Genomic DNA, 22,409 nt, shown 5'->3' with positions numbered 1-22,409 from the left:
CCACTGCTGGTGTGACAAACAGGTTTTGTCTTCATTAAGAAATACAGTCAGGGGAGGGGGAAAAATAACCCTTGAATTCATTTATGTTTTCAATTTGCTCTGAACTGTTTTTGAACGACTCGGGTCAGGACCTAATTTTTGAAGCAATCTTCTTGGCATTTTATTGTTCACCAGTGACTTGTACATGATTAAAGAATCTGCCAGGAAAATTCGCGCTCCCCCCACCCCAATTCTCTCTAATGATATTATTCTTTTTAGAGTACACCCTCTCCCCCCCCCCCCCGCCCGCCCCAATCCTCTACCTCATGTATTGGGTTTGTCAGTATTGGTAAGGCGAATGCAGTTTGAGGACCAAGAATATGGATTCTTTCTGCTTGGGGGAAAAAAAAATACAGTTTTGATTCTCCACCGTCTTTTATTGCTGTGTATATTTTACCGTCCTCCAAATATATGAAGACAGACCGATATTGGCAATCAAATATTTATATCTGAGTTTGAGAGGATCGCTTTATCCATCTAAGTGTGAAACAGCCATATTGGTTCTTACAGTTTCATTTGTTATCATTTCGGTGACAAATGGGGCTTGCAAGAAAGCCTCTTCTGTAGATTTTGCATCATTCAATATTTGTCTCTCTCTCTCTCTCTCTCTCTCCTCTCCTTTCCTCCTAGTTCCCTCCAGTATTCAGTTGGCCACTTTATATGCTTGTGTAGAAGGAACAGAAGAGGCTGTACTTCCTGAGAATGCTCAGGAAGATAAATCTATCTCAGCATCTACTTCTGTCCTACTATCGCAGCACTATTGAGAGTGTCCTGACGTACGGCATTCTTGAATAGTATGGGAGCAGCTCTGCAGCAGGCAAAAAAGCTCTACAGAGCATCATTAAAACTGCCCAGAATATCACTGGGCTCCAGCTACCAGCCCTGGATGACATCTTTGCATCTTGCTGTTTGAGGAAGTTGCATAACATTCTCGGAGACTCTTCCCATCCTGCTTACAATCTTTTTAGACTGTTGCCTTCGGGTAGAAGATACAGAACGATTAAAACTAGGACCACACATCACATGGCCAGCAAGCCACTCCTATCCGGTCACATGGCCGGCAAGCCACTCCCACAAAGCAGGCCACACCTACAGAAAAGGTTCTAAAAAATTTGAAACCCACCACTAGCACACCCGAAACAGAAGAGCAGCTGGCAATGATTTCGCCATGCTTCAGATTTAGATGCGAGAGGCAACAGGTAATTAGATTTCTGATGCTTCAGCAAGAACAGGGAAAGGGATACTGATGCAACTCTGAGATGATCGCTTCCCCTTCTTCCTTCTCTGCTTCTGACTCACTGCTCCCCCTCCTCACCTTGAAACCTCTCCTTGTGCAGCCAATGTGACCTCAATTACTGCTTTCATTTCTCGTTTTCCCCCTCCACGCCTCCCTCCTGATCTGCCAAAACCTCTTTTTTTCCAATTTACATGATGACTAAGAATAAATGCCCTTCCTGCCCTTCCTAGCCTAGATCCTGGTTTGCTTTCTCGCGTCCTGCTTATACTCTTCTTCAGTGGCCCCAAGAGAACCGAAGGCTTTTCCTGTAAATGTTTTGATAAGTGTCAACTTTGGGCTCCCGGGGAGAAGTTGAAGAGAAGAGGTGATGTTTCAAAGGATCTGGTTTCCCAAATCCTAGAGATCAGAATATTCTGATGTTGAGTGGTCTGACCGAGGCTTCTGAAGAGCATGAAGCAAAATCCTGGTCTTGACAAAAACCCCTTTTATTAATTTACTGTGAATTCTGCTTATTCACATCCAACAAAGTCTTTCAAGGGAGGATTTACAGTCACAGACCTTATCTGGCTTGGAGAGCTGCAAGGCCGATATCTGCAAAGTTGGCAAGGAGTTTCAGAGAGTCACGAACCAATTAAGCAAACTAATGGTCTCCTGCAAACTCCACTCCCCTTCCGCTCCTCTTTTATTTTCTCTGGGAGGGGCCATTCATTATCCACCTGTGGCCTTCCTCCCAAGTTGACCTCTTTTCTTTAGCCGTTTCCTTCATCTGGCAACTCTGTGCATGCGCACACTGGAAACAGGCTCCAGATGTTCTTCTGCCTCACTGATGTCTGACTCCGAAGGCAGCTGATAACTGTCAAAGGGCTCTGACCCCTCTCTGCCTCCGACATAGAGCCCTCAACAGAGCCTTGCCCAGACTCCAGGACTGGCCCATGTTCCTCCCCAACCTCCTCACTATCTGAATCTGCTGCCAGCTCCACTGGCCACTGGTGGGCCACAACATTGAGAATATGCTCCAATTTAATTAAAAGGGCTCAGATCTATTCATGGACCTCAAGCTTTCAGCCAAGCTTACAGGTAATCTTGCCATTCGTTCCCTGGGTGTGCGGTGACCCAGGGAATATTCTCTTCTGATGGTACCACATGAGATACAGTTACTACAGAGATATCATCTAGGCATCAGTTTAGACCGAATGCAGGTAAGTTTAAAGTCATATCTAGGGCAAAAGGAAATGATGGTCCTCTTTGGTGAATGAAGAAGAGGAGGCAGCAGCAAGCAAATGGCTTCCCTGCATCTAGTAAAGGAATATCTAGAGATATTGAGAAAGGCCTTGATTGGTCTCAACTGACAAAGCACATAGAACTTGACATTTGCACAGAGAGCTAGGGGAGAGGTGTAATCCAGAAGGAAGAATCTAAACTTGTAGAGATGGTCCAGATGAGTTTTCCTTCTTGATTTGTTAAAGCCCATCAGCAAATGTCCATGTTTCCAGTCATGAGGAAACCATCTATGGAAATTGTGTCACATTTGAACAAGCCAATGGCTTCACTTCTTTGTTGCAATGGCTTGCATCTACATTTTTGGCCTAATCATTGGGGACATCTGAAGTCCCCCTCTTCTCCTCCATTTTCTCCTTCTCCTTCTCCTCCTTCTCCTTCTCCTCCATCTTCTCCTTCTTCTTCTCCTCCTCCTCCATCTCCTCCTCCTCCTCCTCCTTCTCCTCCGTCTTCTCCTTTTCCTCCGTCTTCTCCTTCTCCTTCTCCTCCATCTTCTCCTTCTTTTTTTCTCCTTCTCCATCTTCTCCTTCTCCTCCATCTTCTCCTTCTTCTTTTTCTCCTTCTCCTCTATCTTCTCCTTCTCCCCCATCTTCTCCTTCTTCTTTTTCTCCTTCTCCTCCATCTTCTCCTTCTCCTCCATCTTCTTCTTCTTCTCCTTCTCCTCCATCTTCTCCTTCTCCTTCTCCCAGGGATGAAGAAAGTACCCTTGTTCTTGGTCAACCAAGTAAAAATCCTACTGCCGGCTCTGTGCCATTCATACTCCTAACTGGGGTACTGGATTTGAGAGAATCCATGGTAACAGTAGTTGAAATACAACAACAACAACATGCCTGCCAAATATCTTTATGAAGGAGTTATTTCCCACCATGAGAGAACACGGCAATATTTCTCTATAAAAACACCCTAAACTTAATGAAGGCTAATTCAATCAAAGTCACTTCTCTTTAGCTGAAGTTTGCTAGACTCTTTCCATAAATTTAAGCAAACCAGGGACTGTTATAGGCCACCTGTCCTATATCTGTATCATTAATGAATATCCCCAAGGAGAGTTCTGGCAGCAGTGAGCGGCAGAATCAAATTTCTTCAGTCTATACATTATTTCATTGGTTTTTTTTTTGTAAAAAATAAATCATTCAATTAGAAGGTCGCTGTCTTTTTTTTACTTTTAAGCTTCCCTTATGACATTTGGGATTTTTTATTTTTTGCCAGAGAAAAGTGCCTCTTCAAATAGAGTCCATTGACCCCAGAGGCAATTGCAAATCCATCCTGTTGTTTTTGTGGGCAGATTTCTAGGCACAGAACCGCCGTCTGTTCTTAAGGCGTTTGGGCATTTGATGCTTCTCGGTTCTCAATTCTGAAAATGGGATTTTGTTCTGATATTTTGCCTCAGGCGAGCGGTTAGGTATTCAGGTTCCTTATTTGAGGGGGGAAATGCAATATATCAAGACAGAATGGAACAAAAAAAGAAACATCCCGCTCAAATCAAAACTCTCTTGAGCACCCATTCTATCCGAATTGTAACTCTTTTTAAGTCAGTCCGGATATTATTTTTCTCCTTCTCTTAGTGACAGGGGGAAAAAAAGAGAATAATTTGCATTTCAAATGCCTGATTCCTTGAAAATGGACACCTGTAGTAATTTTCTTATGTTATGTTTTGTTCTTGGGAGATTTGAATTCCTGCTTTTTTTTGCTCCACATTTTTCAAGCTCTTCCATTGATTAATTGTTCTCACTGTTAGAACATTTCTCTTTATTTCTAGTTGGGAATCTCTCTTTAACAAGGTTCCACCTGTTACTTCTTATCCTGCCTTCAGGTGCTTTGGAGAATAAGTCAATCCTATCTTCTCTGGGAAAGCACCTCAAGTACGGGAAGATAGCTATCATGTCTCCCCTAAACCTTCTCTTCAATAGGTTTTATTTCTTTGTGGTACCCAACTGGATTCAGTGCATTTTCAAAGTCTACTTTTCTTTCTGTTGTGGCCCACCAGTGGCCAGCAGAGCTGGCAGCAGATTCGGACAGTGAGGAGGCTGGGGAGGGACATGGGCCAGTCATGGAGTCTGGGGAAGGCTCTGATGAACGCTCTGTGTTGGAGGCAGAGAGGGGACCAGAGCCGTCTGACAGTTATCAGCTGCCTTCAGAGTCAGACATCAGTGAGGCAGACGAACAGCTGGAGCCTGTTTCCAGTGTGCGCATGTGCAGAGTTGCCAGACGAAGGGAACAGCTAAAGAACAGGGGTCGATTTGGGAGTAAGGCCACAGGTGGACGATGAATGGCCCCTCCCAGAGGAAATAAAGGAGGAGCGAAAGGGGACGGGAGTTTGCTTCATTGGCTCGTGACTCTCCAAGACTCCTAGCCAAGTTATGCAGATATCGGCCTGGCAGCTCTCCAAGCCAAATAAGGTCTGTGACTGTAAATCCTCCCTTGAAAGACTTGGTTGGATGTGAATGAGCAGAATTCACAGTCAATTAATAAAAGTGGTTTTTGTCGGGACCAGGAATTTGCTTCCTGCTCTTGGGAAGCTTCAGTCAGAACATCTTCCTTCCATCTATGATATTGAGTTGGAAAGGGGGAAAAAAAACATTGGCTTGATCACCAGGTAGACCTGGTATTTTATGTCATGTCTCATATGTCACAGCAGTTTACTTAGAATTCGATCTTAATTGAAAGGGGCATTCGTCTTCAGGAGGCATTATTGACCGTTCTGTCAAAGAAGCGTGCGTTCGACAGAGAACTTCAATAGCTCAAATGCTCTCCAATCTGGCTGTTGTGGCCGTATCCTCAGTCAGAGAGGTGAGCTGTCGACATTGATCAAGTCCTCTGGGAGGTGTAATAAGGATTGTTCTTTTCTAACGCAGAGACATCATTTTCAAGGGTCTCACATTAAGAGAAGAGTAGAGCATGGAAAGGTCCCTCATTTCAGTAGGATCAACCCTTCCATAGGAAGTTTGCCTGGATGGAAAAAATTAAATCAATGAGTGCAACCTTACAGAGTAACATCCCATTGGAAGAAGAGGCGTGTCTACTTAATTCTGTTCAATGCCTTTTACTGAGAGATATTTGTTGGCAGAAATTAGATTCAGGCCATTGTCCATAAATTGCTACATTTCTACAAATGACAGACATTCAGTAAAGAGAATGGTTGAATTTTTCCACTGTCTATAGAGTCATCCAGGTCATGGTAATTCCAAAGGTGCTTTTTCAAAAGGCAACTGGACTTTCTTTGTTCTTCTTTGAAGACGTTTGGCTTCTCGTCCAAGAAGCTTCTTCAAGTTCTGCAGAAGTTCTGAAGAAGAGAACCAAAGCTTCTTGGATGAAGATCAGAAGCTTCTTGGATGAAGATCAGAAGATGTGGAGATACCTGGCCCATAGTATCACCAAGAGTCAGACATGACTGAATGGATATCATCATGGCCACAAGATAATCCTAGGTGGTATTGAAACATTTAATTTGAGGAGATGGGTGACAGGTCTACTTCAAGGGCCCAATAAATAAAAATCACATCCATATTGTGCATGAGTATTTGTAACAATAAATAACTGGAAATCTGTACAGGTAGTCCTCAACCTATGACCACAATTGAGCCCAACATTTCTGTTGCTAAGCGAGACATTTGTTAAGTGAGTTTTGCTCCGTTTTACAACCTTTCTTGCCACAGTTGTTAAATGAATCATTACATTTGTTAAATTAGTAATACCATTGTTAAATGAATCTGATTTTCCTATTGACTTGCTGGTCAGAAGCAACTGTCATAAATATGATGAATGGCCCCTCCCAGAGGAAATAAAAGAGGAGCGAAAGGGGAGTGGAGTTTGCAGGAGGCCATTAGTTTGCTTAATTGGTTTGTGACTCTCCGAGACTCCTTGCCAAGTTCTGCAGATATCGGCCTGTCAGCTCTCCAAGCCAGATAAGGTCTGTGACTGTAAATCCTTCCTTGAAAGATTTTTCTGGATGTGAATGAGCAGAATTCAGAGTAAATTAATAAAAGAGTTTTTTCCTCGGGACCAGGAGTTTGCTTCATGTTCTCGGGAAGCCTCGGTCAGAACAAGGTCCAACTGTCCGAGCACAGTCTAATTCAACAGACAACACATTTGGGCATCTCAGGTAAATATATTTCCTAGTGATGCTAACTGTCAATCTTTATCTGGAGACATCAGGGACCTGATATATGAGAAACATTTAATCTACACCCGATTGCTCCAAAATGCATTGAATCCCCTGTGCGGTCGAAAAGCAATATGCACAACCCACCGCCAAAATGGAATGAAGTCGCCTGTTGACTCAAGCACAATGGCTTTCTATGTTCGTGTCACCATGAAGCTCATAAAATGTCATTCCCAGCCACCTGCAAAAGATTCTAATTTATATTAACAATTTGACACCAGTCTATTTTAACCGGAGATGGATTACATCAGGGCAAAATTTGGGAGCTCTCCAGCTGACAGTGACATTAACAATAAATGAGAAATCATAGCCTTGTGCTGGATTACATTTTCCCCCCATCTCATCTCGTGTAGTGACTTAGTACAGAGGCTAATCTGAATGTAGCCTCAGGCATCAATGCCACGCATAGAAAATTACCTAACTTGGAACTGCAATTGTAATTCCTCCAGAAAATTGCTCCCCCCCTACTGATTTTGAAGTGCCACCACCATCCAAATGATAATGAAGTTTGGTCATCTTGCAGGAATCAATTTAATGGGGCTGTCCTCTCCCAAACTGCTCTGCACCTCTTTGTTGTGAATTGCAAAGTCATGTCAGACCCATCAAGACCCCATGGACAACGTTCCTCCAGGCCTTCCCGTCCTCTACCATCCCCCGGAGCCCATTTAAGTTCATGCCAACTGCTTTGGTGACTCCATCCAGCCACCTCCTTCTCTGTCATCCCCTTCTTCTTTTGCCCTCAATCTTTCTCAGCATTAGGTTCTTCTCCAGGGAGTCCTTCCTTCTCATTAGGTGGCCAGAGTATTTGAGTTTCATTTTCAGGATCTGGCCTTCTAAAGAGCAGTCAGGGTTGATCTCCTCTAGGACTGACTGGTTTGATCACTTTGCAGTCCAAGGGACTCGCAGGAGTCTTCTCCAGCACCACAGTTCAAAGGCCTCCATTCTTTGGCACTCAGCCTTCCTTATGGTCCAACTTTCACAGCCATCCATTGCAACTAGGAAAACCATAGCCTTGACTATGCACACTTTTGTTAGCAGGGTGATGTCTCGGCTTTTTAATATGCTGTCTAGATTTGCCATCTACGCCTCTAGAAAAGTAATAAAGAAATAAACATGACCACGCCCACCAAGTCATGCCATGCCCACCAAGCCACGAACAGCATCATTGGAGAGTTGAGGAAGATACAAAAGCAAAGATCTCCTTCAGGATCAAACATCGTTTTGCAACACTGATATAAATATTGACAACCCAGAAAGGTGTGGGGAGCTAATGTGTCTTAGTAATTGGGTCCCACTTGATTCCGATTCTCCTTGCTTCTGTCTTGGATGATGTTTGCAAATCTCTCCTGCGTATAATGGTATTTCCTTTTTTTTCTTCACATTTCCAGCATTTTGGGGAGGTATTTGTTGAGAATTTAGCTAACCTTGTTGGTGCCAGGTGCCATCTGAAAAAAGAAAAAGAATTTTGTTTTGGAAGATGGACTTTGCCCATTTGTTTTTTGAATGGGTTTCATTGCTTGGAAACTTGACATGGTCAGTAGCTCAGAAGGTTGCTGACATCTCCATTTTAACCCCTTTCTCTTGTCTCTTTTTTGGGGGGCGGGTAGTTATGTGACTCAAAACAGAGTTATTGTTAAGGAATTGGAAAAGGTTGTGGTTTTGGAGAAGAGCAAAATACCTCTGGTCTATTTCCAAGTGCCATCTTCGTTTCAAGAGAGAAATGGGGGAAAAGGAGATTCTTACTCATTCTTAGAAATTACGATCTAATTTCTGTTTGGGGTTCATTGATAGGACAAGTTCAATCTTTATGTTTCTAATTGACTAAGGGTGCCCCCAACTGCAGATTTCATAATGAGAGCATGCTTCTTCCTAACTAATCTTTTTTTATTTCGGGATTTTTAACCCCTGCCCGCGAAGAGATTCATAAATGAAAATAATTAAAGGAGAAAACATCTCCTGACAATTTCTCTTCTTTTCAGCCTATGTAATTTGTGCATTGGTGGTGGTTTGCTGGGTATAATCAGTGTCTCTGTTTCCCCATATAATCAACTAATTTCCTCCTTTGAAATAAGGCATCCAGCTTCATGGTAAACAATATAATGAATGAAAGCTATGCCAGGAAGCACAGCACTTTCAAAAAACAGAAGAGAGCTAGATAAATAAGGAGACTGAGCTTTCTGGAACTATGGGTTCTGAAAAAGACCCCATTCTATAAGAATCAGTGGGTTATTTCAGAACAGGGAGTGAATTGCCTTTCCAAATTTTATACCAATAGATGGATGATTTCTCTGAAAGAAAGAAATTTTGTCCTCCCAGCAATTTTGCAGGGGTTGTGCTCCCCTTGAATGCTAAAACGTGTTTTGACCCTGGCTTCCTTAGAAAGCAAGAAGCAAAGTCTTGGTCCCTGCAAAACCCCTTTTATTTGCATGACTGCGAATTCCTTTCATTCACAGTCAGCCAGGCTTAGCAAACAGTCTTTCAGAGGAATATTTATCCACACGAACCTTATCTCGCTTGGTGAGCTGCCAGATAACTAGTTTCCAAATGCAGGGCAAAGCAACACTTGGCGCAGAGTCTCTTAAAGTCACAAACGGAACTTTCCACTCTTGAAATGACCGAATGAATGGATTGTTTCCTGCAAAATCCCCCTCCCCGTTCGCTCCTCTTTTGTTTCCTTTGGGAGGGGCCAATCACCTCCCAGGTGTGGCTTTGCTCCTAAGTCGACCCTGCTTTCTTAGTTGTTCTTGTCTTCTGGCAGCTCTGCGCATGCGCACACTGGGAACAGCCTCCAGCTGTTTTTCTGCCTCACTGCTGTCTAGCTCCCTCTCTGCCTCCGACGCAGAGCCCTCGTCTGAGCTTTCCTCAGCCCCCAGGCTCATTTTTCACCCTCCCAGAGTCTCCAGGCAGGCCTTACACTTACCTGGCATGATGAATAGGCCACGTAGAGTCTCTTGGGAGGGGTGGGGCAGTGTGGGCGGGGCCAGATGGTCTTTCCAACAATCAGTTTGTTGAACCGGATGCAAAATTAACATCCGGTTTGACCGAGCCGGTGCAAACCGGCTGAATTCCACTCCTTAGCTGTGGTCATAAGTCGAGTACTACCTACATGCAAATTTCTGCACTGAAAGAGATATGGCCGTCACATTTGCAGATCCCTTGGGCACTCGATAAGGGAATAAGTGAAGGATATCGCAGTCAAGCAGTGAGAGTTTCCCCAGCATTTCGAATGCAAAATCTCTTTCGTTAAATTGACGGAGAACTATGCAGATTTTCATGGCTGGGCCTGGCTCTTTATTAATTCCCATATTGATTAAGTGTAAACCGGGCTAAAGAATCAGTGCCTGATGAATATGTGGCAAGTTTATCAATCCATGAGGTTAGAAATACGGGCATTGTTAATACAAAAGCTGTAGCAAATAAACTGTCCCGAAACTGGACAGTTTTATAGTCTGATAATGGCAGCAAAGAGAGATCCTTACGACTTTCCCCGGTTCAAAGGTTTATCACCAAAGTCATATTAATGGCTGGAAATAATGATTCCTTGTTGACTTAAGCATTTGGCTCTTTCAAATGATGCACTTACTTTCAATGCAGGTTTATGCTTGCTTGCTTGCTTCCTTTACTTTGCTTGCTAGAATTGGAGTCTGTAGCTTCAATGAGACAAAGCAGGTCATGTTATCTTTGTATGAGATGATCAGGCTGGAAAGAAGGGTCAAACATGTCATCGGTTTTGAATCCCTTGGTGCCCACAAGAGATCTAAGTCCCGTCCATTATGAATGCCTTCTACTTTTACTAACCACTAATTTCCTTTGGCACAGGGACATGGTGGCCAAGTGGCTAAGATGCTGAGCTTGTCAATCAGAAAGGTCGGCAGTTCAGCAGTTCGATAATGGAGTGAGCTCCCGTTACTTGGCCCATTACTTCTGCCAACCTAGCCGTTCGAAAGCACGTAAAAATGCAAGTAGAAAAGCAGGGACAACTTTGGTGGTAAGGTAACAGCGTTCTGTGCGCCTTCGGCATTTAGTCATTCTTGCCACATGACCATGGAGATGTCTTCAGACAGTGCTGGCTCTTCGGCTTTGAAAGGGAGATGAGCACTGCCCCCTAGAGTCAGGAACGACTAGCACATAGGTGTGAGGGGAACCTTTACCTTACAATTTCCTTTGGATCGTTAGTAGTTCAGATTCTTGTAGAGAGCTAAAACTTGTAATAAATCTTTACATCCATTTGAACAGCCTGGATTTCTTCACTTCCCTGGCATGGGTCAATTTCCCCCTCAAGATTCAGGGAGCTATCTGCAGAGCCCCCTCAAAATGTCTGATTTTTAAATTCTTTAAGTTATTTACTTTGAAATTAAAGTCCAACTCTGAATGAAGGTGGGTTTTCTCCTAGCGCCACTTCCTCCTTTCTCTCTTCTTCTCCCTCCCCACCTACTTCTTGGAACGCAACTACTAGCTTCTACTTAAAAGCCAAATATGGATGTTGGAAAGATGCACCTCATTCTGGCCTAGAACCATGCTTGGCACGGCCACTAAGCACAGTGCATCGCCTGCCAAGATAGTTTTTAATAGATTGGCAACGCAAGTCATTTCCTTGCTCTACATTTTGAAGCAGAGCCCACATCTGGTTGTGCTGCTAGCTGATTTCTTCAGATTGTATGGAGAGATATATCAATTGATACAATGGGAGCAAATAAGGAGTCAGTCTTGATGGGAATGAGATCAGACGGTAAAGTGGTGGGATTCAATTTTTTTACTACCGGTTCTGTGGGCATGGCTTTGTGGGCGTGACAGGGGAAGGATACTGCAAAATCCCCATTCCCTCCCCACCCCACTAACCTGCTTTCCAGCTCCGTTCTCCTGTGCAGGGAAACAAAAGAAGATCAGCTAAGAGGAAGTGGGGGGCAGGGGCAGTCTATTTGCCGGTTCTCCAAACTACTCAAAAGTAAGTAATTGTGGGTGATCCATCACTGGAGGTTTTAAAGAAGAGATTGGACAACATTTGTCTGAAATGGTCTAGGCCAGGGTCTCCAGCTTCAGCAGGGGGTTGGACTAGAAGACCTCCAAGGTCCCTTCCAACTTGGTTATTCTGTATATTTCTCACCTCAAGAAGCTCCCTCTGGCCTTCCTCTCAGACAAAACGGGACGTGACATGGATTCTAACACCTTGGACTATTTAAAAGTCGCCCAAAGCCCCCAAAGCTGCTACGGTGTAGACCCTGTAAAAATATAGCTTTGAGAACAAGGGGTGTGTTGTTGTTTTTCGTTGAATGAAATGAAATGCGCATTTTTGCAACAACGTAGATAGTAAACCCATCGTTCTCATTTCGGCAGCTGCTCTCGGCTCACCTTATAAATATTTCAGGAATATGCATTTTTGGCTGCCTTGTCTGAAATTAACCTGTTTACCCACCACTCTCCTGCCAGTGTGAACTCTCACGTGTTGTCGACTGATGAAAACTTCATTTGGAAGCACTTTGTAATAAACCTCCCAAGTACATCATTTTATTTTCCGCTTCATATAAAACACTGATGTTCTTTGCTTGCTTTCCGCAGAACCACGGTTTGATTTGAGTTTCTCTCTCTTTCTTTCTTTCTCTCTCTCTCTCTCTCTCTCTCTCTCTCTCTCTCTCTCTCTCTCTCTCTCTCTCTCTCTCTCTCTCTCTCTCTCTCTCTCTCCCCTAGAAATAGAACTATTGGGAAATCAGTTTTAAAAATGGCTGCCTAATAGGATCTGCTTTTGGAATTTATATTGTTTCTGCTGATTAAGTTTACTTTGAGTGTTGCCTGGAGTGTTTCATTCATGAAGAATGATTGAGAAAATAATTGCAGTGGGCCAAGCTCATTGAGAATATTGGCAAACACCGAGACTGCGGTGCACAATTAGAATTAGGGTGCAAGAAACTCGTCGTTCTCGTTGAGGCTTCGGGGTAGTGAAAAAGTATTCAGAGATAGGCAAGGAATTGAATTCAGCTTCTCAGAAGGAGGTGTTAGCACACAGAGGAATGCAAATGGTGCCATGTGCCAGCAATCCATTGGTTACCCCGTTTCAGTTGGGTTAATCATTTTGATCCCTTTTGTCGACTGAAAGAAATGAAAGACGGGATATTCACACAGAGTCCTTAGCTACCATTTCATTGTATAAATGCAAAAACATCCCATTCTAATTCCAAGAATAATCTCCTCCTCCTCCTCTTCTTCCTCCTTCTCCTCTTCTTCCTCCTCCTCCTCCTCCTCCTCCTCCTCCTCCTCCTCCTCCTCCTCCTCCTCCTCCTCCTCCTCCTCCTCCTCCTCCTCCTCCTCCTCCTCCTCCTCCTCCTCCTCCTCCTCCTCCTCCTCCTCCAATTTTCTTCCATCCAACTGAATGAAAACCAGTAGAAAAAACCCACATAAATTATCTGCATTATTTCTCTCACCTTCCCATAGAAAGACATAGCCTGGAACAACAACAACAACAACAACAACAACAACAAACAGATTCAAAGAACTGGGGCTAAATCCTTGTTAAGTTAAATTCTCAGTTACTTGAAATGCTGGCTAAATTTCCTTTCATTGCCCAGGAGCCCAAAGATGTGCAAATTAATCATTGTTTTTCCCATCCCTGTAATTCAGAGCATGTTCTGCACCCAAGCCAGCCATCTTCTGCACCCAAGTCAACATCACCGACTCTCAGATGCCGAATTTAAGACTTCCCCTTCTTTTCCCTCTTCTTGATTTCTTCCGGACTTTTGCCAAGGTGTTGATTAATATGTCAAACAGGATCTTCTGAATAAACAGATGCCCCGCGGAGTGTGAAATGCATCAGCACAAATTACGGAGAGCAACAGAAGTTACAGCAAGAAAAGGTTATTTATTGTCTGCTGAAACCAGAAGCTTTGCTTGAAGGAAGTCAACTTGGTAGACAGGTAGACTAAACGCGAAGGTTGGTGCCCTCCCTGGCCTTTCAAGCCATTCTGTGGCCTCCAAAACCACAAAAGAAATGGAAACGTTCTTCTATTTGTGATTTTGTGGTGAGGTAAGCCACCACATCCATTCTACAATTTCAGGACATGTCCTATGTCCTTTGTCAGCTGGTTCTGAAATGAGCCGTTTTTTTTAATTTTTATTTTCAGTAGTCATGCTTCTTGAACCACAAGGAGCAAAGGTGGCACAATGGTTAGAGTGGTAAGTACTGCAGCTACTTCAGCTGACTGCTAGTTGCAATTCGGCACTTCAAATCTCACCGGTTGACTCAGCCTTCCATCCTTCCGAGGTGGGTAAAATGAGGACCTAGTTTGTTGGGGGCAAGAGGTTGAAATAAACTAAAAGAAGGGGGGATAAAATTCTAAAAAGAAAAAAAAGAGATCCCTATAATAGACAATGCATTTAATATCGATGAACGAAGCCATTGCAAAATCTAGACCATCAGGTAACATATTGTTTGAAATTACTTTTAGATAACAAACACTTTTCCAAAATAGAGACCCAATTTATAGGCTGAATTCATTCCTTGATCTCCACAGGGCAAGTTCCTTTTCCTTTTGTGTAAGGTTATTCTTGTTGTTTAGCCCCCAATTACTGTTCAGATACTAAAGATGTTTGGCTAGATTTAATTATGTTTCTTCCAGCTGGACCCAGACAACCCTGCAACAGGAGTAACCGATATTCGTTGGCAGAGTGAATGGCACATGCCCAGTCTACAGTGGCAATTGGCACTCGGAGAGAAGGCTCCCATATCTGAGCATCCCCCCGTGCTCAAGCTGAGCTGGCAAAAAAACGTAATTGAAAAACTAACCTTCCAAGCACACTTGTCAACAGCTGATCTCAAATTCCATACGTGATTTGCAATAACAACCAATGCTGAGGTTTCACACTGCGAGGATTGAACGTGTGCAGTCCACAAGGAATATCAATTCCAGTGCAAGAAAAATTCCCAGCTGTGTTTTACCCAAAGGAGTTAGGGAAGGAAATTTTAAAATAATCCACCCACATGGGAACTCACGCTAACTTTTCGCTTTCCAAATCATACAAAACTTTTGAGCCAGGGAAAGCTTCATCTCATCTCTGCCGGTTTAAGAGACAACATCCACCTCTGCTATGACCTGCCACTGAATGTCTTTTCACAAACAAGAAAGCAATCAAGCGAACAAAGCTGCCAAGAATTATAATAAAGAAGGAAAAGAACCAGTCTGCTGTAGTGGTTAGAGTATCAGGCTAGAAACCCAGAGACTGTGAGTTCTAGTTCTATCTTAGGTACAAAGTTGGGTAACCTTGGGATCAATCACTTGGTCTTTGAGGACTGGTCCAGGTAGTCGCCAGGAGTGAAGACTGATTTGGAGGGAGAAGGACAGGGAAAGGGAGAGAGAGTGGGAGAGGGAGAAGGAGTGGGAGATGGAGAGAGAGAGATGGCGTGGGAGAGGGAGAGGAAGTGGGAAATGGAGAGGGAGTGAGAGAGGGAGTGGGAGAGGGAGAGGGAGGCAGGACAGGAGAAGACAGGAGAGGAAGAAAATATAATATGGGAAATTGCAACTTACATTCAGTGGCTTGAGGGACAGATCACAATTTTCCCCAAAAAGTTTACAATCAGAGATTTTAGGAATGAACTCCATGCATTCTGTATAACAGGATGAAACAATTTTCTGCTCTGCAGATGTTTTAAGCACCCAATCTTTAACAATTATTTATAATATCTCAGGATTATGAGAGGTGTAGCCCCCAAAAAACCCCTGGGTAACTCTAAGCATTAAAAACTAGGAAAACAGTTATATTATCTTAAGAAAAATGTGGGACTATTGTTCTCAGATTCAAATTTTTTTGATCAGGGGGGGGGGGAGGAAGCATTGCTATCTGGAAGTCCAAAAGGTATTCAGAATTGCTTTACACACACAGTCTATTCCTTCTCAGTAGTCAGGATAAAAAAAGATGTGGAGACTCTAGAAAGAGTGCAGAGAAGAGGAACAAAGATGATTAGGGGACTGGAGACTAAAACATATGAAGAACAGTTGCAGGAACTGGGTATGTCTAGTTGAATGAAAAGAAGGACTAGGGGAGACATGATAGCAGTCTTCCAATATCTCAAGGGTTGCCACAAAGAAGAGGAAGTCGAACTATTCTCCAAAGCACCTGAGGGCAGGACAATAAGCAATGGGTGGAAACTAATCAAGGAAAGAAGCAACTTAGAACTAAGGAGGAATTTCCTGACAGTTAGAACAATTAATCAGTGGAACAGCTTCCCTCCAGAAGTTGTGAATGCCCCAACACTGGAAGCCTTTAAGAAGATATTGGATAGCTATTTGTCGGAAACAGTATAGGGTTTCCTGCCTAGGCAAGGGGTTGGATTAGAAGACCTCCAAGGTCCCTTCCAACTCTGTTATTCTGTTATATCTGTTTGTAGGGTAGACCTAGTTACTATTGGGATTTTGTTTCCAATATTTGCCATGTATTGGGCAATTGAGCCAAACAGTGGACAGAACCTTACAAATGTATGTTCATTGATTTACAGGAAAAGCAATATCTTATCTATCATGCAGATGATGGAGAGGATATTTTGTAAAGCAAGAATGAAGGAGGAACATTCTGCACTTAACTCTAGAAATATAAGTACACTTGGACTTTTTACTGTTTACATGGATGCCAGATTGTTATATTGGTAACTTAATACACCATGTTACTGCTTGGAATTAAGTTACAGTGTGTGCTATGTTTCTCCCTCCTCAATGGAATTGCCATTTTAAGTACATTTTGGTCTTCTGAAAAGAGAACAAACAGCTGGGAAATAGAGGCAACTGGTCTCTCCGCCACTCAAAATTGAATTTAAATAGATGCTTTCAGACAGAGTAAAGCAACATTAGAGTGGTAGGACTGTATGACTTCAAACCACGATGAGGCGGGCAATAAAGAACATATCGTTTTTTTAAATGTTGGTTGACTTGCTTGGTTCCCCCAAAGATTTTCCAAACAATTTTCTCGCTGATCCCAAAATTGGGGCGTGCATTTGCAAACATGCTGTAGGTCTCCTTCTTTCACCCATAAATCTTAGCAAGTTCTTATCTATAGGTTGGCTCTTACTTCCCATTTAGCCTAAAGAATCTGAGTTGAAAGTAGAGAAACACCACATTTTGAATTTCTTCCCCAAATCAACGGGGTAAAGGTTAAGGTTCCTTTGACATATGCACTAGTCATTCCCGACTCTAGAGGGCGGTGCTCATCTCCGTTTCAAAGCCGAACAGCCAGCGCTCTCCGAACACGTCTCTGTGGTCATGTGGCTGGCATGACTAAACGCTGAAGGTGCATGGAACGCTGTTCCCTTCCCACCAAAAGTGGCCCCTATTTTTCTACTTGCATTTTTTCCGTGCTTTCAAACTGCTAGGTTGGCAGAAGCTGGGACAAGTCACCGGAGCTCACTCCATTATATGGTGCTAGGGATTTGAACCGCTGAACTGCTGACCTTGTGATTGACAAGCTCAGCATCTTAGCCACTGAGCCACCGGGTCTCTATTATTGATTTCTTTACCCATCTGTAATCTGAGTTTTACAGCGAACATTTCCTTTGAAAAAAAATTGGGGGCACATGGAGTTGAATACACTACAGATTAATGTCCCCCGAATCTCCAAAGAGTCCATAAATGAAAGGTGGTTTCTGGGAGCAAGCCAAGCAGTTTTCGATCATGGAAAATTTTTTTTATTAATGCCTTCATTTTAAATAGCGCAAAGCCATGATTCAAAACCCCAGAGTTTTTAACGTAAGCATTTTCCATTACTTTCTCAGGCTCCCCAAAGTGGCATATGTTTTGCTTACTGCAGAAATGAACTCAGGTAAGGCGGCCACTACTATCAACCAACTTCATTAAAATAAAGGCGAGGGGAAGGGACGAATACAAATGACTACCTTTTTCTTCCAATGGATGCTTCATTCACTCCAGTGGTGGGATTCAATTTTTTTTAAATACCAGTTCTGTGGGCAGGGCAGGGCTAGGAGGGTGTGGCTTTGTGGGTGTCACAGGGGAAGGATACTGCAAAATCTCCATTTCCACCCCACTCCAGGGGAAGGATACTGCAAAATCTCCATTCCCTCCCCACTCCAGGGGAAGGATACCATAAAATCTCCATTTCCACCCCACTCCAGGGCAAGGATACTGTAAAATCTCCATGTCCACCCCACTCGAGGGCAAGGTATTGTAAAATCTCCATTTCCACCTCACTCCAGGGCAAGGATAGTGTAAAATCTGCATTCCCTCCCCACTCCAGGGGAAGGATACCATAAAATCTCCATTTACACCCCACTCCAGGGGAAGGATACTGCAAAATTTCCATTTCCACTCCACTCCAGGGGAAGAATACTGTAAAACCTTCATTTCCACCTCACTCCAGGGGAAGGATACTGTAAAATCCCCATTCCCTCCCCACTCCAGGGGAAGGATACTGCAAAATCTCCATTACCTCCACACTCCAGGGGAAGGATACTGCAAAATCTCCATTACCTCCTCACTCCAGGGGAAGGTTACTGCAAAATCCCCATTCCCTCCACACTCCAGGGCAAGGATATTGTAAAATCTCCATTCCCGCCTCACCTCACTAACCTGCTTTCTAGCTCCTTCTCCTGTGCAGAGAGCAACAGAAGAAGACTCAGCCAATCAGTTGGGATTTCAATCAGCTGGGACTTGGGAGGCAGTGAATAGATGGGGGCGGAGCCAGCCAGAGGTAGCATTTGCCTGTTATTCTGGATATCACAGTAACAGCATCACCATACCCTAGAGTCCAACCAGTGAATGGACAGTTTCCAAAGATATTTTAAGGTCTGGGGCCAAGATGCTAGAACCCAAAAGAATTCAAATGACCTTCAAACACCTTCAAAAAGGAAGTCCAATGATGCTTGGCATAAGTGGGCAGATCAACAGATTGAAGGGGACGTACACTCAATTGCCTAGATGATGGAGATATTCAGCCCCATGTAATGTCTTAGCTCGCCCTTCAGAGGGTAATCCTTCTTTAAACCAGGCTTGGAGCTAGCAGCCATTGAAGCAGAAGATCCCTTCAACGCAGGTGTTGGCTATCTTCTACCAGATCTTTCAGACATTCACCGTGAGAGAGGAGAACTTCACCCCACGTTTTGATTGTTTCCAATTCACCGAACAGCCTCGCACAGTTTGTGCTTACAATGGGCCATTTTCAACATCATAGTTGTGATTGATAAAGATAATAATTGGATTAACTAATTTGCAGCTTCACTGATAAAATTCATTACCTTTATTTTCTTCGGCAGGTCAGGCTCTAAAAATAATGAGTGAAAGCTAATGTCATGAGAAGATTCAAGGTTATGTTTGAAAAACAAAGCGATTATTTCAATGCATGCAAACGATCCTTAGGCATGGAGGAGCAGGAAGCATATCAGCAGTACGTAGCTATTCCGTTGGCCAGTTGCAAGTCCTCACTAATGCTTCCAATCTCAGTTTGATCTTTAAAGACAATACAGAGTTAACAGTTGCTTGTTATGCATGTCATATTTGTATCTTTTTTCTTAATATTTCAGGGCAATGTTAATAATAATTAATGAATAACTAAATCTTAATTAATTTTTACTTCTGCAAAGAAGGTGAGGCCAGAAAATCAACTCTTCGGAAAGACTAAAACCATTTTCATTGAGATTGGCTACAATCACAGAATCTTTCAAGTCTGAATGTATGATTCCCTCTCCTTGTTCTTCTACTCCAGGGGAATTGCCAGAGTCACTTCCAAGCCTTAGCTCATTGTTCTGGATTTAAACAAAAGTTTCAGCCCCTTTTATCTAGGTCAGGGGTCAGCAGCTCGTAGCTCTGGAGCGGCATGTGGCTTTTTCTTCCCTCTGCTGTGGCTCCCTGTTGCTCGAAATATGCGTCACGATCACCAAAGTGCCAGCATGCAATTTATTGAGCTTTTTGACCACCAGTAGGCCAACCATGGATAAATTCATGAAAAGAAAAGAAGAAAACAGAACATTTAATTCAACTACATATGCTAGTTTTTAAGTCGCTCAGGAAATACACAGGGAAATTTTTGTGGCTCCCGATGTTTTTTTTCTGTGCAAAAAGGGTCCAATACTTCTTTGAGTGTTTATGGTTGCTGATCCCTGATCTAGGTAATGATTCCTACCTATCTATCTCAAAGTCATCTTACACTCTACAGTTACATGCGTGGGCACCATAAGGTAGTTACTTGACTGTACAGCTGGCATGTTTTAACCTAGATATTGATTTAAGATATTTTACTATGCACAATACATTGAATTATAAATATAATAAGTGTACATGCACAATGCACAGAAACAAACAAAGAAATTAAGGTTAAAGCTAGCCAAATGTAACTTGTGGGAACGCAAAGATAATGTATGAATGTAACAAGTGAGATATGGGCTCATCACAAATTCTGGTGGACAAATGAGAGATACACCGGGTGTTGGTGTTTTCACATAGCAGAAGAGTTTTAATATTATGCAAAACTGAATCTATCCGGGGTTAAATCAAACTCCTCGGGTTAATTGAGGTTTGTATGTCACATCAACAATGCCCTCTTGCACTGACTGAGCTGATTATGTAACAGGCACAGGACTAAAGTGTTTACATTTTCCTTCCATCCAGAACGGTTCTTCTTTTATTGCAAGAGGAATTAATGTTCCCTAAAACTAGGAGTAACCAATAATTAGGTTCCTCCAAAGCAAGCGATATTAGCTAACCACACTGAAAGTGAGCGCCTTAGCAGGCTGTGATGAATTTCAATTTGCTCTTAGTATCATCGTCAGCCATTCAGTCATGTCCCAAGCCCAGGAAGATGAAGTCCTTTATTTTTCAACAGTTTGCTCTGAGTACCATTCCCCAAATATTATACATTTCTTAAAATAAAGTTGCCCAAACGCCAACATATCAACTGCAGGAATATTTTATTCGCACAGTTTAATATTTTTTTTTCTTAGCTTCTATTTATGGGGCAGAGTACATAAAAACAAATTACTGCTTCCGCCCAATTTTTTAATGTAAATAAATTACAACAGCACTTGTTAGCTGCACTAAAATGAAAAATCTGTCAGCATTTTGAAAGGACGTTTTTGAGTCCTACATCCAGCTGTTAAAAAAAAACCATATACAAGCACACAGACCCTTTCTTTAGAATCACAAGGCATAAATTAAGTTGGCAAACATAATATTTTCACATTTATTTACATGTTATATTTTGCTGCTGTTTCACAATGATCTGGGGAAGCATGATTAATTAATGCTTGCAAATTAAACTCCCTACGAGATATTTACTTGACAGATGGGATATGGTTGCAAGATGTATTCATTATTGCATGCAATTAAGACAAATTCACAGAGGATGGACACAACTCCAGACCATTTATTTTCTTAGAAGTAAAGACACTTAATAACAAAGGGTCACAGATTTCGACAGAAAGGAGGTGGTATGATCGACCCAAATAATCTCATTTTAGCCAAGGTAGGGTGTCACAAAAGAAGGACATGGTGGCTTAGTGGCTAAGACACTGAGCTTGTCAATCTGAAAGGTTGGCAGTTCGGAATGAGCTCCCGTGTCTTGTCCCAGCTTCTGCCAACCTAGCAGTTCGAAAGCATGTAAAAATGCAAGTAGAAAAATAGTAGAACCACCTTTGGTGGGAAGGGAACAGCGTTCCGTGTGCCTTTGGCGTTTAGTCATGCCGGCTGCATAACCAAGGAGATGTCTTCGGACAGCGCTGGCTCTTTGGCTTTGAAATGGAGATGAGCATAGCTCCCTAGAGTCAGGAACAACTAGCACATATGTGCGAGGGGAACCTTTACCTTTACAGGTTGCCACTAATGGATTTCAATAGAATGCATGAAGCCAGTTTGGCCTAGTACTTAAGGCACCAGACTAGCAATCAAGTGACCGTGAGTTCTAGTTCTTCTTAGCTATAAAAGCCAGCTGGGTGATCTTGGACTAGTCACTCTCTATCGGCCCAGCCCATCTCAACAGTGAGGGGAAAATAGAAGGAGGAAGGTGTGTTAGATATGCTTGACGCCTTGAGCTGTTTATAATAAAATAATTAAGGCATTTCAGGCCAAAGGAGGGACTAGAACTCACAGCCTTCTGATGATTGGCCCAAGTCATCCAGCAGGCTTTCATTCCTAAGGCGGGACTACCCTGTTTCCCTGACAATAAGATCTCCCTGGATAATAAGCCCAATCGGGCTTTTGAGTGCATGCGCTAAAATAAGCCCTCCCCCAAAATAAGCCCTCCCTGAAAATATTGCAACACAGCGGCAGCCATGAGGTGACCACGCTCGGTGCCTCCTGCACCTCAAAAATAATAAGACCTCCCCGAAAATAAGGCCAAGTGCTTATTTTGGGGGTCAAAAGAAAATAAGACTCTGCCTTATTTTCGGGGAAACACGGTAGAACTCAGAGTCTCCTAGTGATTGGCCCAAAGTCATCCAGCAGGCTTTCATGCCTAAGGCAGTACTAGAATTCATAGCCTTCTGGGGAGTACCCCAAAGCTCTTGGAGGATGGATAGGGCATAAATTATCTAATAAATAAAATAATATGGTGCTGTTTACTTTTTCTGTTTTTATTAAAATCAAACGCCCGTACAAAATACCACACGCAGCAGACTCTATTTAGATACAGGCCCAGTTTTTTCTGCACCTAAATGGCTTTCTAGATAGGCTACATTTTAATATCAACTTCTGATAGGTTTCCCCAGAAAAGTAA

At 42.9% G+C, this 22,409-nt stretch overlaps 1 long non-coding RNA gene across 1 annotated transcript in view; it reads right to left on the bottom strand.

Annotated features, from left to right (window-relative positions):
• LOC309398209 overlaps positions 1-19,033 on the bottom strand; it is a 49,628-nt gene extending 30,595 nt beyond the window's left edge. Inside the window, exon 1 of the long non-coding RNA XR_014176370.1 lies at positions 18,940-19,033. This is a non-coding gene — a long non-coding RNA (uncharacterized lncRNA). The remainder of the gene's footprint in view (positions 1-18,939) is intronic.
• Positions 19,034-22,409: the final 3,376 nt, after the last annotated feature.

The sequence above is a fragment of the Natrix helvetica genome (assembly GCF_964273705.1).
Source record: "Natrix helvetica genome assembly, chromosome: 12".
NCBI lineage: Eukaryota > Metazoa > Chordata > Lepidosauria > Squamata > Natricidae > Natrix > Natrix helvetica.
Note: the sequence above shows the minus strand (reverse complement) of the source record. Positions and strands in the feature narration are given on the sequence as shown.